Raw genomic sequence first — 14,143 nt, forward strand, 5'->3', positions numbered from 1 at the left:
ATATGTACACAGATTTAGCCACAGATTTCAGGTCGTGCCTGCTAGGTACGATGTCCCAGTTGTTTTTTTATGCCCGTCAAATTAGCCCAAATGTGTTCTCGTACGATGAGAAGGGTGTATGAAAAATCATGCCAACCATTTCGTGCACTGTGCTGTGGTCTATGAGATACCTCTCAGCTGTGGCAAGTTCTATGTGGGCTAAACGGGCCAATGCTTAAATGACTATCTGAGGGAGCATTCATTCAAACAATTTATTTGAAATAAACTGGGTGGTGCCATGTACGTTGCAAGGCCTGCTCACGTGAGCCGTGCTTTCGCACATTATGATCCTGGGCACAAGCAGCACCAAACCAGCACATGAGCTCATGAAGGCATACGTTATCAGAAAGATCCTGCACATGTTAGTAACACTTCAGTTACCTTATATTCCCCAGAGATGCACTTGTTTAAGGCCGATTTGTAGCATTACGAGACAAACTAGCACTGTCACACCATTCATGTCTTGTGTGTGTACAAAATTTGCACCGTATGTTCCATCCTTTGAATCATTAAATCAGTTGGTAGTTCGCACTTTCGTGTGCATGTGTTCTTCCTGTGTAAATATATTTTTGCACACAAGAACATTGTTTAGCAGACTTCACCAACTTGCCCAAGAGGAAGTCCTATCGAGTCTCAAAATTTTTCTTCACGGGCTTTCCTTTTCCGAGAGAAATTCTGTCACTGCACGGCACTCTGAACAAAGTCATGAGTGGTTGACAACTTTACTGATAAATATGGGAGAAAAGAAAGGTTATAGAGGCAAAAATTGTCACATTGTCACTCAGATAGATGTCCTAATGCAATGCCTAAACCATTTTTGTTAGACAAGAGGATCAGGGTAAGGCTCAAGACTTATCACCATTCTATTGTACAGATCAAGGGAATAACCAAACAAGCCCTGTGAAGTGCAGCAAAGTGCAGAAAGATTCATACAATGGAAACTTGTCATTTGCTTGAGAGTGACATGGGCCTGCAAACCTACACCGGTCATATTTGCATGCATATTACATCTACAACATAGTGCAGGTGCCTGCAATAAACCTACGTCGTGTTTGCATACAAGATGCGAGGTGTATTTCTACAAGCATAGTACCTCGCATAGCACCAAAAGAAGTAATGCTAGATAGCAGCTTAGCAAGCTAGCTGGAATAAATCTAATAAAATTTCTTGGTCTTCAAGGCAGCTAAACTTTACAGCAAAATTGGGCCCGAGTAGAACTATCAGCGGCTGGGCCACGTTCCCCAACATTTGTCTTTATCGCTTACATTCGGGTTACTCAACATGTGCTTTTTGAACTGTGGCGAGACTTGCTCAAGCAAGTCGTGATTCGCTAGCTACCAAAATCCGAGATAAACAGGGAAACAGAACATGCAAGGCAAGCAACAGTAGAGGTAAACGCTACATCGAGTGCCATAAAGAAGTATGCAACAGCTCACTTACTCGCGCATTATCTGCAACGTACAAGTCTCACGAAGGAGGCAACGAAATTGTTTCCCGATCGATGCCAACCTAAGCGGCAACGGCAGCAACAAGCGTTTAAAACGAGTTTAAACCTTTACACCATCAGACAAAAAAGTGCTGCCTAGCTGGGAGCACACATGCGCCTAATTCACGACAGCAAATTCAACAAACAAGGGCAACAGTACTGAAAAATTGCCCGCCAATCCACCCTGTGAAGGTGGTTGGAAAGCGAAGCTTTTTACGCCACCCTCACGGTGACTGCGGCGCACTTGATATTTCACACACTACAACGCAACTTTAACCACGGCCTTTATTATTATTTACTTCACAACAATGTTCACTACTGCTTTATGATCGGTGTGATATACACTACTAGACTACCCCATAGTGGGGTAGTCTAGAAAATGAAGCGAAGCAGTTACTAGGCTGGAAGGGTTTCGAATGACGTCAACCCTCTTTCAAGCAGCTGCATAAGCTTTGCAACAGCTGCAATCTAATCTTACGGACCGCGCCGAGCCTGTTTCCATTGTTTGCCCGCAGCCCTTATCATCCATCATGTTGGCTCATCACTTTGAAGCTTGTTTTTGTGGTTTTTCTTGCGAAAACGAGTGCTTAGTTGTACGCTGAACGCCTGAATTCAAGTAAGCTATACTGCTATATCTGCAATTGTTAGCGGTTCGTCGGGATCGTTTTTTGCTTACAACGATGGACACGACAGAACCCTTGGCTGGTAGAGGTACAAAGCTTCGCTTTAAAATGGAACGCACAAGACCACGCGATACCAACCATAAACGCACTGCAAGGCGTAAAGAAACGAGCTGCTCCAGGGTTGCGCACTTGTGTCGCTCGTGATCGCAAGCTCGGACACGATCCAGCTCTTCCATCGCAACTAGATAGAAGAATATTCTAGCACACATTACACTAAGAAACCATAAAATTGAAGCAGCTCCAGCAGCATGCACTGCATCGCGCGCAAAATTATAAACCGGAACACGCCATACTTGTTTAAACAACGTCACGATCACGTGGCCACAACTCTGACGTCACTTCCGTGCGTGGCAGCAGCGCTCTCCACTTGGACTTTGCTGGTGCCACGCGCGTGTCAGCAGCTATTGCCAAAATAAAATAGGGCTGGGCAGGCCGTGTAATGCGTAGAGCAGATAACCGGTGGGCCACTATAGTTATAGAATGGGTGCAAAGGAAAGAGAAGCACAGTCGAGGACGGCACAAAATTCAGTAGTGTGATGAAATTCGGAAATCTGCAGGCGTAAGTTGGAATCAGCTAGCACATAACAAAGGTAATCGGTGATCGCTGGGAGAGCTCTTGAACAGTCCTGCAGTAGACATAAATATTGACCCTTTTCGCGGCAATCCCATGGGCGCTGCCATGTTTGATCACGTGGGGACCCGTCAATTGTTTGCCTCAAACACCTCCGTTGCCTCCGTGTTTACAATGGATGTGTATGACGCCGGTGCGGCTTAGCAAACTTCTGTTTCGTAGGCAGTGACTATTGGACGACACGAAGCTTTGGCCGCAGTTTCAGAGAAGATGCAAAAGCGCTTTCAGCGCTGATTAGGCTATGTCCAAACGGTGCGAGCAGCGTATATGGTGCTTGCTCTAAAGCGGGGCTAAATATGTATTCAAAGCTATCCAAACTTTCCGCTCATGAATTGAATCAGGATTATGGTGTTTTGGTCTTCGTTCTTTATCTGGCAAATAGCGGCTTGTCACGTTTCTGACTCAGCAAGGTTTCTCGGTGTGCTCACTATCTGATCATTTTCTGCCTAATTGCTCGTCGGTGTGCTAAGTTCCGTTAGATTTGTTCTTGCTGTGCATAAGGCTTGAAATGTAGCTGTTCTGCACATTGTAATACCTTGTAGCAAATGCGTCTTATCGCTAGTAACTCGCTTACTCTTGTGGACCGTCACTAAACATTCAGCTTGGACCATTCGTGTGCTATCGGTGTAGTGGTGTAGTAAGTATTTCACTTATTGCACGTAAACAGTAAAATCTCGGTGATACGAATCTCGCTGGGTCGCGTGAAATATTCGTATCATCCGAAAATCGTATCATCAAAACATACACAATATGAAGAAAAATGAATTTATTTTTACCAGAAAAGATTTCTTAATAGTGGAACCCCATTGATACCTTCCTCGCTACTGCATTTTCCCGGCTGCTACGTCGCGTTTTAGCGGTCTCGACCTAAATCCCATTGACTTGCATGTGCAGTCGAATCTCGATAATTCGAACTCGAAGCGGCCCAACAATTTGTTTGGATTAAAAGGACTTATTTTGAAGTATTCGTGCACCATTGCACGACGTACGAACGGTGCGATTCGTGAAATATCGCGACGCGCAAGCACATATCGAGCGAGGGCCACGAAACTGCCCACGTCGGCCAACGCTCGCTTCCCGATAATGGCAGACAACGAAACCTCAGGGAGCGGGCGGTGCAGGCACGGCGAGAGAGAGAGAGATTGTGGTTGTGAAGAGGAAGAGGTGAAGCGGCGACGGGAGCGCGCGGAGACCGTCGCAGGTGAGGGAGGAGGGCGGCAGGGAAGCGGATTTGGCCTCGGCAACTCTGTCGCTTCGGTGGCTCCCCTCGCCCTCCCTCTCAACGCCCTCGTAGCTCCTTCGACTGCCTCCGTGCGTGCCCGCCGCTCCCGCCGGCCCGGCACCAGCTTAGCCCGCTCCCTGAAATTTCGTTTTCTGCTGTTGAAGCGAACGTTGGCCACTGGGCCTCCGCCGTTGCTTCCCTCTGCGCCGCAGCCGTAGCGTTGGCTGATATGTTGGCCCGTACACGCGTTTTCCGGCGCCACGCAGAAACGGCGACCTTGGCATCGCGGTTCTTTCTTTTTGTTCTCCCTCTTTCTTTTCTCCGCGCGGCGTTGAGGGGTCTCGCCTAAGCTCTTGCTCTATGGCGATGTCGGAGCAATGCCGGTCGGAGGCGCCGCCACGTGATTTGGCGCGCTGTGAGAGCATTGTCGGTGCGCGGTATGTTCGAATTAACCATCGTAAGTGGTTTCGCGTTCGAATTACCGGGCGTTCCCCTTGATACATCGCCAATATATTGTTACGCGCTATGCCGAGCATGGAAGAATGCGCCAAAAAGGCGGTGAAGACGACGATCGGAGCAGCGCTCGTGTTGTTGTTCTGCCATCTTGCCTGCAGCCGTCTCTCTTTGTATATATCGTGTAAATATAATTTTCCTATCCCTTTTGCTACTCATATCCCCGTGGCATTTTGGCGGGAGGTGCGGGGTACCCACACGGTACAACGGAGCTCCGCAGCGGCCGACGCTTGGCTTTATCCACGATGGCGGAAGAGGTGTCTGCGCCCACCGAGGCGGCACAAACGACAACGGTCGTCCTGGCTCAGCTAAAGAACCCAGGCACATTCTGCGGGACTGGCAACGTCGACATCGAGGACTGGCTATCCCTGTACGAGCGTGCAAGTAAGAATAATCGCTGGGATGAGACGATCATGTTGGCCAACATACTATTTTATCTCGAGGGAACCGCGAAGGTGTGGTTTCAGAATAATGAACAGGAAATTGGGAGCTGGAATGCATGCAAGGAAAAGATGCGTTCCCTGTTCGGCAAGTCCACAGGGAGAAAGGCAGCAGCAAAGAAGGAGCTGGCATCTCGTGCGCAGACAGCGACAGAGTCATACCTGACTTATATACAGGACGTGCTTGCCCTTTGCCGCAAAGCCGACGACAGCATGACGGAGTCTGAGAAAGTAGGCCACGTGTTAAAAGGCATAGCAGATGATGCCTTCAACCTGCTAATCTGCAAGGACTGCGACACCATCGATGCCATCATCCAAGAGTACAAGCGCTTTGAGGCCGCCAAAAGTCGACGCATTGCCAATAACTTCGCTCGACTTCCGAACACGGCAGCAACGTGGTCCTGCGAAGACGTACCTGAGCCGTCGGCGCCGCTCACCATGGAACACGTGAAGAAGATCATCCGACGTGAACTTGATGCTGCGTCTCCTGCTTCTACGTGCGGCCGTACTTGTGATCATAGTTCCCAGATGGTGCCACTAGTCCAAGCTATCGTTCATCGGGAGCTCTCCAATGCTGGCCTGGACTCAGTGTGCGCCGCAGCTCCTTCGCAGCCGATCGACCGCCGTCCCTCACTTTCGCACGCCCAAGGTCAAAGGCCGCCTTTCCGTACTCGCAACCCAGCCGAATGGAGGACTGCTGATGACCGTCCAATTTGCTTTAACTGCCGTCGTATTGGACACGTGGCCCGCCATTGTAACAGCCGGTGGTATTGGTATCAGGCTCCCTATGGAAACAACCGTAACAACCGTCACCCCGACATGGATCATGGCCGATTTCAGCCCTACCACGAGCATCCCCAAACCACCGCTGAAGACGCTTCCCCATGCCGTATCGTCGTTCGCCGTCCCCACGTGGTCACCAGTCCCGTTCGCCGTTGTCGCGTCGCGAATCGTCTCGCTCGCCCCAATTCCGCCGCCCTACGTCGCCGATTGCACGACTCCCTCGGGAAAACTAGACGATGCAGCTCCCAGAGGTGATGCTGCATCGACGACCCGCCTGCCAAATCCTCTGACCACACTGCAGACCAGACGAAACCTGGTAGACGTTAAACTGGATGACGCACATGTTGTCGCTCTAGTGGACACTGGGGCTCAGATATCAGTGATGAATTCGGAGCTTCGTCGCCGCCTTAAGAAGGTCCTAACACCACCCACAGTACCGCTCATTCGTGTCGCCGATGGCGGAACGTTTCCCGTGCTAGGGATGTGCTCCGCGCGAATAAGTGTTGCCGACCGATCCACAAGCGTACTCCTTGCCGTGCTCGAGAAATGCTCCCATGACCTCATTCTCGGTATGGATTTTCTGTCTGCCCATTCTGCCCTTATTGATTGTGGAACCGGCTTGCTTCAGCTAGACCTACCGTGCTACCATGACGCTCCTACTACACGCCAGCCGCGCTTGTGCTCAGTGGATTACGTTCGGCTACCTCCTCAAGCCGTTATGTATGTGAACTTGCGGTCTTGTTCGCCCATTTCCGATGGCGATTACATTTTGACCCCGATCGTTGACGTCTTATTCGCCAAAAACGTCGCTCTTCCTCACAGCCTTATCAGAGTTGCAGATAATAACACGTCTCTACCCATACTGAACTTTAGCTGGTGCACGCAACTCATCCCAAGCGGCATGACTCTAGGCCACATTGCTTCTATCGATGAGTGTGCCATTTCTGCATTCATCACCGACGCTTCTTTATCCTCTGCCCCTTCCTCTTTCTCGCACAATCTCGACGACGCTAATATTGACAAGATGATTGCGTCTGACCTCCTTCCTGCACAGACCGCCGATATGCGGTGCGTATTGCAGTACTACCGCGACATCTTTGACTTCAATGACCGTCCTTTGGGGCAGACATCTGTGGTCACTCACAAGATCAATACTGGGGACGCCAGCCCAATCAGACGACGTCCCTATCGCGTGTCCCATGCCGAGCGAGAAGTGATACAGCGTGAAGTCGACAAGATGCTCATCAAGGACGTCATTGAGCCTTCATGTAGTCCATGGGCATCACCAGTCGTCCTGGTGAAGAAGAAAGATGGCAGCTGGCGCTTCTGCGTCGACTACCGGCACCTAAACAAGGTAACGCGCAAGGACGTCTACCCTTTGCCGCGGATCGATGACGCTCTCGACTGTCTACACGGCTCTGCATACTTCTCTTCTATAGACCTGAGGTAAGGCTACTGGCAGATCTCCGTCGATGATCAAGACCGTGAAAAAACAGCATTTGTTACGCCTGATGGACTTTACCAGTTTAAGGTAATGCCCTTTGGACTGTGTAATGCCCCAGCCACTTTTGAAAGGATGATGGACTCTCTCCTCCGTGGATACAAATGGTCAACTTGCCTGTGTTACCTTGACGATGTCATCGTGTTCTCACCGACATTTGACAGTCACCTTAGCCGATTGTCGGCAGTTCTTGAAGTTTTCAGGCGAGCAGGCCTTCAGCTGAACTCTTCCAAATGCCGTTTTGGCCGCCGCGAAATCACTGTGCTTGGCCACCTTGTGAGTGCTGAAGGCGTGCAACCTGACCCAGAAAAAATTCGTGTTGTGAAAGACTTCCCTATACCACGTTCCACTAAAGACGTCCGGAGCTTTGTAGGCTTGTGCTCCTATTTTCGACGTTTTGTCAAGAACTTCGCCGACGTTGCCCGCCCACTCACGGAACTCTTGAAAAGGAAACTCCATTTTCTTGGGGTCCTGAACAGGCCACTGCGTTTCACACGCTCACGACGTTACTTACGTCACCACCCATCTTGGCCCATTTTGACCCGTCAGCCCCCACTGAACTTCGCACCGACGCCTGTGGACATGGCATCGGCGCTGTTCTCGCCCAGCAGCAACAAGGTCGCGATCGCGTCATCGCCTATGCCAGTCGCCTTCTTTCCTCTTCAGAGTGCAAATTTTCCATCACTGAACGCGAGTGCCTCGCACTAGTTTGGGCTGTCGGCAAGTTTCGACCATACTTGTTTGGCCGCACCTTTTCCTTCATCACCGACCACCATGCGCTTTGCTGGTTGTCTTCCCTCAAGGAGCCGACTGGACAACTTGGTCGCTGGGCACTGAAACTGCAAGAATACAGCTTTGACGTCACTTACAAGTCTGGCAGACTGCACCAGGATGCGGACTGCCTATCCCGTCATCCAGTGGACCCTCCCGACTTGTCAGCGCACGATTCGGACGCCTGTGTCTTCGCGATATCCGCTTTATCCGACATACGCAGCGAACAGCTCAGCGATGCCAATTTGCGGTCAATTATTCACCGTCTACACTCTCATGACTGTGCCCCGTCCCTACAATTATTCGTGCTTCGTGACGGCATCTTATACCGACGCAACACCAGCTCCGATGGCCCAGAGCTTCTACTAGTTGTACCCGAAACACTCCGTTCCACTGTCCTCGAACAGCTTCATGATGCCCCAACAGCTGGACATCTCGGAGCAACTCGCACGTACGATCGCGTTCGGCGTCGGTTCTTCTGGCCAGGCCTCCACCGCTCTGTGCGCCGATACGTTGCTTCTTGCGAGTCTTGTCAGCGTCACAAGCATCCATCCTTGTCGCCAGCCGGTCCTCTTCAGCCCATCGACATTCCCGGTGTCCCGTTCTACCGCGTCGGCCTTGATCTCATCGGGCCATTCCCAACATCTGTGACTGGGAACAAGTGGATTGCCGTCGCTACGGACTACGCGACACGATACGCTATCACGCGGGCACTACCGACAAGCTGTGCCACTGACGTTGCGGAATTCCTACTTTACGGCGTTATTCTTCACCACGGCGCTCCTCGACAGCTGCTGACCGACCCTGGTCGCTCCTTTCTGTCCAAAGTCGTCGACGACATTCTTCGTTCGTGTTCCATCCGTCACAAGCTAACCACTGCCTACCACCCGCAAACCAATGGGCTTACTGAGCGCCTCAACCGCACGCTGACCACAATGCTCTCCATGTACGTTTCCTCAGACCACCGTGATTGGGACAGCACCTTGCCTTATGTGACATTCGCCTACAACTCGTCACGCCATGACACCGCTGGCTTTTCCCCATTTTACCTCTTGTTTGGCCGCCATCCCACATTGCCCTTCGAGACGCTTTTACCATCACCTGTGCGCCCTGTTACCGAGTACGCCCGCGATGCAGCTTCTCGGGCTGCAACGGCTCGCCAGATTGCCAGGGATCGTCTTTCTGCCTCCCAGCTGTCCCAGAAGGCCCGCTACGATAGCCATCACAGAGTCGTTAATTATTTACCGGGCTCTTTGGTCCTCCTCTGGACGCCTTGCCGCCACGTTGGCTTGTCTTCAAAGCTTCTTTCCCGATACTCCGGGCCTTACAAGGTCCTACGCCAGGTCACCGACGTCACGTACGAGATCACTCCATTGGACAGTCGCTCATCTACCGCGTCCGCCCCTGATATCGTGCACGTCTCCCGCCTTAAGCCTTATGTTGCCGGACAAGATCCTACTGCTCCTTAAGCGCCGAGACGGCGCTCTCGACGGCGGGGGTTCTATGTTACGCGCTATGCCGAGCATGGAAGAATGCGCCAAAAAGGCGGTGAAGACGACGATCGGAGCAGCGCTCGTGTTGTTGTTCTGCCATCTTGCCTGCAGCCGTCTCTCTTTGTATATATCGTGTAAATATAATTTTCCTATCCCTTTTGCTACTCATATCCCCGTGGCAATATAATGTTCCTGCATCTTACGTTGCGTTTAAATGTGGTGGTCACGTAAATTTAGCGGTGCAGCCAGCTTGTACATAGCAACAAGCGACCGGCACGTTGCAGATACGACGCACCCGCACGGGTGCCCTATCTTGAAAGCGATGTGCGACGTGCGCAAAGTGCGCGCCCGCGCGGACCTTATTGTCAACATGATCTGCGATGTTGACAAAGTGTGCCTAGTGCCAGTAGCTTCGTATGCGCTGTGCCTTGCGACATTTAGTTCGCGTTGAAGCGAGAGACAGCGCAAAGGTCAATTCGCTCGCTGCTGCTGCTGCGCTTCCTCGCACCAGCGTTTCGATAGCGAGTGTCCGTGGTCATCGAACGAGATGTGTTAATGTTTACCTATGCGCGCGTGACATCGTGCTTGTTAATTTAGTGAATAAGCGAATGTTTACAAGTTTAGACGGCCGGTACAACTACTAGGTTGTGATGATTATGTTGTGGGCGCAGGCGTCAAACACACAAGGATGGCACAATGAACACAGAGAGGCTTTAATGACACGGAGACGGGACTAGGACGACGTAGACGATAACACACAGAATGCACTTCTAGTTGTCTGTCGCTTATGCAGCGTCACTTTCGGATGAAGTCTAATAGCGTGTCGGTATCACACACTCACATCACGAGGAGTCGCAGTGATGACTCTGCAGCGGTTGGCGCATGGGATGGAGGCCGGGGCGGAGGCCCGGCACACGACGAGCCACTCGCGTGACAGCTGGGTCGGGACGTCAGCCCGCCACGGCTGTACCGGAACACGCCTTGGCTGCACCGGAACACGCGGGCGTCGTATGCCCAAACAGCAGTGGAGCAGGCCGAATCAGGCACACGAATAGCCAGGCCTGTTTTCCAGCTCACCCAGGAACAACGGCCCAGGGTAGATGGACAGCTCGGCTCGTTCGGGACGAAAGCCCAGACCAAGCACAGGCTCAGACCGGGCATAGGCTCAGCCCAGGTACAGCGAAAGCCCGGACCGCTATCCCAGCTCAACCAGGAACACCGGCCTGGGGCAGGTGCACTGCTCGGCCCGTTCGGGACGTAAGCCCAGACCAAGCAGCTCAGACTGGTGACATGGCTGCCCCTTCAGCGCCTGCACTGGCCCTTCTTCTTCCTCGTCCATCGCGCACCAGAACAGTCACGCAGATCCGGCCGCGCAATTCAAACAGGGTCTATTCCTATCACATTTCCCCCCAAGTTCAAGAAGTCGAGGAGGGGTGTCGCCCGGAGGAGTATCGAAAGTCACTCACTTCACGCTATAATATTCACGTACGTCGCGGAATTGAGGTATCGCAGTAGTTGGTGCTCCGGCTGCAGGATGAACGGGAGACCGTAAAGGTACACATGAAATTTCTGTACCCCCTACACTATGACAAGGCACTCTTTCTCAGTTGTGGGGTAGGCAGCTTCCCGCGGGCGAAACTTCCGGCTAGCGTAGAACACGGGGAGCCAGCTTCTGTCGTGTTGTTGCGAAAAACTTCTCCGAGACTTCTCAAAGAGGCATCCGTGCGTATCAGAACGTGTCCTATAAATGTCTCTTTGTGCGGTGTCTGCCAATTCAGCCTGTTCGGACAGCCTTTAATCGTTGTCACAAGCAGGCATTGTCGCTAGTGGAGCGCGTCCAACTAAATGGCCTGGACCCGTTCGTTGACAGACGTCGCACGATTTAAGAAACCGTTTCGTCTTCGACTGGACCCCTGGCCAGTAATGTTCAGAAACGATCCGATCCACCGTTCTCTTCACGCCCTGGTGACAGGCGAGGATCCCTTCATGCGCTAGCTTCATCACGTTCACTCGAAGATCTTTTGGCACCATTAATTGATCGATTATTTTTCCACCTGACACTTTGTGTTTCCTGTATGAAATGCCATCATGTAAGTAATATTCGTCTTCGTGGCCATCCGCAATCATCATCTTGCCGACCTTTTCGAAGCAATGCCTCAGAGAGTCATCGTCCTTCTGTAAAGCTTTTAATTTGCTTGGCGCTATTCTAGTGACTGCGGTTTGCATGACAGGCAGTGTGGGAAGCGACGGTGTTTTCATTTCCTTGGAAACAGCGATGAGCTCGGCGCCAGATTCTTCATCGTCTTCTGTTTGTCTCGAGGAGGCGGCTATGTTTTTAGCTTGGGACAACGTGGGGTCCTCTATGGCTCGTAGCTTTGACTGAGTAGTGAATTACGTCCTCGTGGCAGGGTAACTCTTCTTCTCGCTGTAAGCTTTCTGTGGAGACCATGAACTGGTCGGGTCATTCGGAGGGCGGGCACCCTCAATGTTTCCCAGTACCACGTCATACAAAGGGTCGCGCATACATTTAACTCGCGTGACGCCTGTAAAGAATGGCGTGTTTAAATGTGCTATTGCTTCCGGCAAGTAGCGAATCGTGCGATCAAGCAAGAACACTGCGCCTTTGTTCCCGTCATTTTGTCCTCAGGTACCAACGAGAGCCGCACTACCACGGTATTGCAGCCAGTGTCTCGTAAGACAGACACTGGTTGTGATTCAAGGAAGCCTCTTCCCACTGGCAGATTTCCACCGTCACATTTGGGCCTGGAGGCATTAACGTCATGGTGACTATTGGGACTATTTCGCCGTCTTGAAGCACGACGTATCCGCCACGCTCTTCTGTCGGTTTTTCGGTTTGCGACGGAGCCAGCATACATGCAGCTTGTACTTGATTTTTCCTACTCGAGGGTTCACCTTGTTCTTTTCTGCCGGACCATTCGTGACCATAAGGGTGTTCTTTAGTCCGGAACCAGCACTCCGAAGCTCGGTGTGCTACTTTGTCACAAATGAAACATCGATTAGTTGTCCGCTGCGCCGCCGTTGGGGTTGCAGTCTTGCGAGCAGAGTCTAACGCGAACGCATTGGAGAGCTTCTCGCCACCTAGATTGGTCATGTTATGTGCCTCTTTAAAACAATCGGCATTCTTCGACAATGTACCGAGGGTCTCACAATTCCTTTCTTTAAGGAACACTCGCAGCGACGCAGAACATCTTCCCAAAAACTGTTCAGCAATCATGGCGTCCCTGGGGGAGTCGTAGGCCCTCTCAGTGCAGGACATTTCAACCCAGCGGTCGAAGTAGCCCGATATTCTTCCTGCATATTGCAGGCCACTCTCGTGGTCATCGGGCCTTGCAGTTCGAAACTTTTCTCGGTATCCCTCAGCGGTGCACCGAAACCGCTGAAGGAGAGTAGCCTTCAGCTGGTTGTAGTCTAGGGCTGCATTCGAATCAAGTCGTCCTATGACCGTCAACGCTTCTCCTGTGAGGCAAAGGCTGAGGGAGAGTGCCCATTTATAACGGGGCCATTCTTGACTAGTCGCCACTCGCTCAAAACGTTGTAAGTAGGCGTCTAAATCATCTCGGTCTTCGTTAAACGGGGGGGGGGATCAACTTATGAGGACTGAATACCTCCGGAGCCGCCCTGGTAACCGACTGTTGCGTCGCTGGGTCACTCAACGCGCCTTGTGCGCCAGCAGTCTTTTCCTGGAGCTCGATCTTGAGCCTTAGCACTCGTTCTTCCGCTTCCAATCGTAGGCGCTCTTGTTCTGCCTGCGCTTTCACGTCTTCGCGATGTTGGGCGCACTGGTCCCGTTCTGTCGCGATTTCTGCGTCAACCCAGTGCCTCAGCTCCGCTCCTGTCATTCCTAAGTCTTTCCCTATAGCGTACAACCTCTCAATCTCCATCGCTTCTCCTGTGCGCTTGAGAATCCGGGCAGGCTCGCCAAAATTGTGATGATTATGTTGTGGGCCCAGGCCTCAAACACACAAGGATGGCACAATGAACACAGAGAGGCTTTAATGACACGGAGACGGGACTAGGACGACGTAGACGATAACACACAGAATGCACTTCTAGTTGTCTGTCGCTTATGCAGCGTCACTCTCGGATGAAGTCTAATAGCGTGTCGGTATCACACACTCACATCACGAGGAGTCGCAGTGATGACTCTGCAGCGGTTGGCGCAGGGGATGGAGGCCGGGGCGGAGGCCCGGCACACGACGAGCCACTCGCGTGACAGCTGGGTCGGGACGTCAGCCCGCCACGGCTGTACCGGAACACGCCTCGGCTGCACCGGAACACGCGGGCGTCGTATGCCCAAACAGCAGTGGAGCAGGCCGGATCAGGCACACGAATAGCCAGGCCTGTTTTCCAGCTCACCCAGGAACACTGGCCCAGGGTAGATGGACAGCTCGGCTCGTTCGGGACGAAAGCCCAGACCAAGCACAGGCTCAGACCGGGCATAGGCTCAGCCCAGGTACAGCGACAGCCCGGACCGCTCTCCCAGCTCAACCAGGAACACCGGCCTGGGGCAGGTGCACTGCTCGGCTCGTTCGGGACGTAAGCCCAGACCAAGCAGCTCAG

This window comes from Dermacentor silvarum, chromosome 1, assembly GCF_013339745.2.
Source record: "Dermacentor silvarum isolate Dsil-2018 chromosome 1, BIME_Dsil_1.4, whole genome shotgun sequence".
Taxonomy (NCBI): domain Eukaryota; kingdom Metazoa; phylum Arthropoda; class Arachnida; order Ixodida; family Ixodidae; genus Dermacentor; species Dermacentor silvarum.